This window comes from Crinia signifera, chromosome 2 (assembly GCF_055691185.1).
Source record: "Crinia signifera chromosome 2, ASM5569118v1, whole genome shotgun sequence".
Classification (NCBI taxonomy): domain Eukaryota; kingdom Metazoa; phylum Chordata; class Amphibia; order Anura; family Myobatrachidae; genus Crinia; species Crinia signifera.
Genome location: NC_139218.1, coordinates 324,253,217 through 324,259,216, shown reverse-complemented (window position 1 = coordinate 324,259,216; position 6,000 = coordinate 324,253,217).

Genomic DNA, 6,000 nt, shown 5'->3' with positions numbered 1-6,000 from the left:
TGTCCTTTGTGGTGGTAGACAGCGGGTCCCATCGGGTCCCGGCGGCTCCCTCCCTCCCTTACCCGGCGCTGCTGCTGCTGCGTTGGGCTCTCCTCCTCCCTGCACCCGGAAGAGGATCATAGTGCAGGGAGGAGGTCACAGGTCCGGGCAGCACAGCTCTGTGCTGCTGGACACAGGTGAGGGGGGTCCGTGCGGGGCGGCGGTGGGTCACGTTAGAAGCCCATAGGCTTCTATGGGGCATCACGATAACCTAGTGGGGGATGCTTAGAGCGGTAACCCCCCCCCCCCCGATAACGGGTTTTTTACCGCATTTTTAGTTTAGAGAATCACCCCCAATGTCTCTTTTTTATGTTTACATATTTCAACCGTTCATTTTGGACCTCTCTGGCATAATCAGGAAAGGTCATTATCTTAGCACTATTGATTTCTAACTGGGTCTTGGTTTGAGCCATCCGTATAACAGCATCCCGATCTCTATAGTTCATTACACGTGCAAAAAACATTCTTGCTGGTGCACCAGGTGGTTGTGGTCTCCCTGGTACCCTGTGGGCTCTTTCAATGCAGAATTGTGGGGATAACACCTCCCTCCCAAATTGTGCCACTAACCAACTTTCCAACCAGTCTTATATTGTAGAGATGAAGACGTCCTTACATTTCAGACACCTGGGATTGTATCCCCTCCATTACCCCTTTTGGCTGTTTAATTTGGGCACTTTCTGATTTTTGTGTGTCTTCCAGCTCTGATACTCCCGTCTCCATTTCCTCAATTCTTGTTTTAACATTTTGTATGTCCTGTCTCAGCAGACCTATTTCATTTTGGGCTTTTTCTGTTTTTTCCCCCAAGCCTCTGTTCACATCCATTTATTGCTTCCAATTGTTGCAATTCCAAGCGTGGTCTCTGTTGCTGGTTCAGATGTATTAGAGCTAGATAGCCCTGTTTTTTTGGGGGGGGATAGGGACTGCCGGGACTGCCCAGCTACTGATTTATTCTGGGCATTGCTCCTTGCATATTTTTCTAGCTTTGCGGCAGCTGCCGTCTGCCCGATCTTCCCCATCTTCCACTATGCACTTAATCCCAGGTATAAAATAAGAGTACTCACGATCTCAGATCAATTGTATCAGCACCTCAGCAGGCTTAGTTGTTCTTCAGCAGTAGTACTCTTGTTTTCCTAGGTGGTTTTATTTATTATTATCATTATTATTATTATAATTTTATTTATAAGGCGCCACAAGTGTTTCGCAGCGCCGTACAAAGGAACAATACAGGGAGACAAAGCTTGGCATAACATTGAATAAATAACAAGAATACAGTACAAATAAAGAGCGCCACAGTTCAATACACATTACAGCTTGGATATAAGTAGTGAGGACTCAATCAACATACAACTAGAGGCTAGATGCCAATGATGGAGATGAGTATGCGGACAAAGATGGTCACTGAGTGTTGGAGTATAGGAGAGCTGTGAGTGACATGTGAAGAGAAGAGGGCTTTGACAACAGGAGGCAAGAGGGCCCTACTCGGAGGAGCTTACAATCTAGTAGGAAGGGAAGACAGACAGATTACAAGAGATGCAAGCAAGTGGGTGGTGGTTAGATAGCAGGATGTAAACAGGCAAGGGGTCGGAGAACCATCTGGTTTATGCAGTGGAAGGGTATGCTTTGATGAATAGGTGAGTTTTCAGTGCCCGTTTGAAGTTTTGCAAGGTCGGGGAGAGTCTAATCGAGCGAGGAAGTGCGTTCCACTGAAGGGGTGCAGCACGGGCAAAGTCCTGTACTCTAGCATGGGAAGCAGTGATCAGGGTGGAGGAGAGACCATTTCACCCAGGCTTATCTCTTGCTGTGCCAGCAGTGCAGATCTTGCCTGGTTTCTCTGTTTGTGTCCCACCAGGCTCCTGCTCCAGGGGAGTTAGCCACTAGACTTCAGCTTAAAGTCCTTCCTCGGCTCCTGTTATGCCTCCAGTGGCTATAGAGCCCGGCCTCCACATTCACCAGCCAGGGTCACGAGCCGGGAGCAGTGTAAGTCTGCCGCCTCCCTTTCCAACACTTCTCACCAGGCACTCCTTACGCCCGCCAGCCACCTTCTCTGTTTCTGCTCTGGACTAGGGGAGTCGCCAGGGAACCTGCCGCTCGGGAAGCCGCCAGCAGCGTCACGCCGCCGTCCACGTGCGGGTCCCTTCTCCACCGGGTGTCAGTCATATGCCGCCGGATGCTGCCTGGTCCCTGCTAGGAACCTAGGGGGGATATGGCGGCTAGGTCAGGAAATATCTGCTTCCAGCCGCAGCATGCATTGCTGGCTTACCCTCACACCAGAGAGTTCTGGACTTCCGCCCTATGCCTGCTGCTCCATGGTCACCGCCCCCAGCGGTTGTTCCAGTGGATGGTATGTTTAAACAAATCTGGACCCTTCTGCAGGATTTGGTTAACCATATAAAAACTTTTATTCACACAATAAATGGATAAAAATACATTAATAAAAGGACATACTTAACACATCAAAGTGCAAGTTATTTTGTCATGGACAATGATTCTAATCGTATTATATCTGGATTTTTCAAGGTTATTGGCAACATTTGCATGCAGTCCGGAATTTTAGGAAAAATTATAGATTGAATTACCGCTAATCACCCTAATAACGATATGGAAAGAGGGGGGCGTGGCCTGACCGGGACCAAGACCAGACGCAGTGCCTGAGAGCTCCGTCTGGAAACCCCAAAAGACCAACGCTTGCAGGTGCCTGGACCCCCCTGAAGTGCCCTCAGACCACCTACTCAAGCGCCCAGATACCGGGGACGCCCGCCGGGTAGAGCAGCGGAGCCGGGAGACGCTTCTAAGCGTCTTTGCGGGTTGCGGCCTACTCCGACGGAGCGGCCGGTGAAGCCGGGGCCTAAATTTTGGAGCAGGCCGAGACGCGAACGCCGCGGACGCGATCGCGGGCTTGTACGCACGCTCCAGGTACCCACCTCATACCAGCACATCCCCCACTACCTCCGGAGGCCTCCCCAGGGACAACCCTCCCTCCAGGGAAGAGTGTGGGGAAGAAATAAGGCTTCTAAGCCTCCCTGCGCCCAAGACCCGGCCGCCATTTTAAAAAGCAGCATAAAACACAGCATCAACCCTGGGCTATCTATTTTAGCCCCCAAGATACGAATAAGCCTCACAAGCCTTCATTATCAGACTGCTTCACCTGGAGGGGACTGTGTGCTCTCTCCTCATAAGCACCATACTATTCTGATTTTTTTTTACACTGATGTAGGCTGCCAGACACAGAGACTCAGAAGCTGCACGCTGGTTACTAAACACCCTGCACTCCCCCCGGGTCTATAGCCACAGGTGGAAACTACCACCATCCACCACCCCCCACCAAAGCTCAGTGATGTCTATATTTTACCCTGTATTATATTTTATCTTACCTCTAAACTGACCTGACATCTGGCTCAGCAATTCTATAAATTTCTTTGAGTGAGGACTCCCGGTCCCACCCCCTGATGCAGCAGTAACAGGGGATTTTAGCTCCAATACCCGGCAGCCCGAAAACCTAATATACACGGCTTTCTGCCTCCATAACTGCCGTCCGCCACTAAACCACTCCCCCCTACCTACACCCTATTGTATGAAGCGCTATTACAACGCTATGCCTAGCAACCAAACACGCAGGAGAGACAAGGACCGCCAAACACCAGGTCCTAAGATGGCGCAAGACGCCAGCTCCCGCCGAGCTGCACCAACCTCACCTGCCCCAGACTCAAGGGGTCCCACTCCCCCCCTGCGCTTCTCTCACCAAGATGACCAGAGCGCTTCCCACAGTGAGTGCCCGCAGCCGCTCCAGACCCTGCCTTCCCCCGATTCCCCAGTCACGTATGGGGACATGATCATGGCCATCAGGACAGCCATAGGTCCTCTACTAAAGGCACAGACTGACGATCTTGGCAGAAGAATAGATCAGCTACAACAGAGAGTAATTTCCACAGAGCAAACAGCAGGCGCAAACTTTGCTGATATTACTGACTTGAAATCATCTCTTAAATCTGCAAACAAGGAAATAAACTTCCTCCATAACAAGGTTCAAGACCTTGAAAACAGGTCCAGGAGATGTAATCTACGGCTAATAGGCGTCCCTGAATCTGTAAAAGGGCAAGATCTCTTTGACTTTATTAGAATCACTTTACCAGAACTCTTGCATATTACAGACAGGTGTAACGATCTAATCATTGAACGCGCACACAGACTGGGCTCTCAACGGCCACAAGAAGGCGCCAGGCCCCGCGCTGTAATATTCAAGACTCTAAACTTCCTACATAAGGAACTCATATGGTCATCCTCTCGCAAAATCAGGGACATTACGTGGCAAGGCCATAAAATACTTGTTTTCCAGGATTACTCCGCCGAACTTTCTAAAGCTAGGAGAGACTTCGCCCCCACCTGCTCCAGACTCATCCGTGATGGGATAAAATTTGCCATGTTGTATCCGGCGCGATTGCGCATCTATGAGGGAAACTCATTTAAAGACTTTCTCTCCCATCTGGACGCCGACGCATACCTAGATGAAGCCGCTCCTCCTGCAGACCAACAAACAGACTGGGCGGCGGATAATTAAGCAGCAAGACACTGGTCTAGCAGCTTATCCCACACTGGTACAACAAGATAATATGGAAAATCATTCACCAACTCTTGTTTCTTTTGCTGAATGTTGGCAGGTCCAGTTCAGCAACTGCAGAAAGATAATGTTTTCCTGAAACAATATACTTAACTCTCAGCCACCGAGGCTTTAGCCTCCTCCCCTACCTTATACCTTCCCTCTTGCCTAAACCCCGTATTGTCCTTATCCACTGAAAAAGGTATAGGCGTCCCGCTTATGGCTGGACAGTTAATCTTTCATCACTGTACCTCTCACCCCCTCTCCCCCTTCCACCTGTTATTACTTCACTACTTAACTCCCCCCTCCATACTCTCCCCCTCCCCCCACCCTCCCTTGAACTAAACCAATTATAGGGGTTTTTGCAGACTACCACCTATGATTACATCAGTATGTTTTTGAAATTTGCAATAGTATGTGAATGCCCCTTTCTCTTCCCTTTTGCCATTTTCTCTACCCACCCCTCCCCCCCCCCTCCTCCCCCTGTTATTGCATTTACCCACTCTCTAATCTCGCCTGGCGGGCGACAGTTGGTTAATTAGAGGCCTAGATACCTCTACTGTTATGTTCAATAATGGGCTCCGAGGTTAAGGAGCGCCACATCTCATCGATGAGCAAAATATCGATGACGAAATGTTTTGTTATATTTATGTTTGGAAGTCTACACTTCAATTTTAATTCAGTTTCCCCCCCTCCACCCTCCCCCTCCTCTCCCCCAACAGGGTACCACTATGCAGCTATTGTGTTTCACAAGTATAATTCAACATATGCTTTGTATATCATTGTCTCCTTCCCCCTACCTTTTACCTAGATGACCACGTTAACATTGGGTAGCTGGAATGTGGGTGGCATTAACTCCCCACAAAAACGCAAAAAGATTCTAATGTATTTAAATAAATTAAACCTTGACATTGTGTGTTTGCAGGAAACTCATCTGATGCCTACCGAGGTCGCCAAACTTAACGCTCTCCAATGGCAGGTGCATTCCTCTGCATCCTTTAACACCAAGGCCCGAGGGGTCGTGGTCCTGAGCAAGAGACGCACTCCGCTGACAGCTGACACCTTATACTCCGACCCAGAGGGTAGATATACTCTTACACGCCTCACTATTGCACATACACAATATATCCTCCTTAACGCCTATGCCCCTAATGCCTATACAAAAACGTTCTTCCAGACTATCATTAAACAACTCACCCCACACATGCATCTCCCAATCATTCTCTGCGGAGATCTCAATTTAATTTCCCACCCAGAATTAGACAAACAATTCCCTACTTCAAGAAAGCTCCCTAGTTTAGGTGTCCCGGCCCTAGCAGCTCAACTGCATCTACAGGATATATGGCGGATCTTCCATCCCACTGACC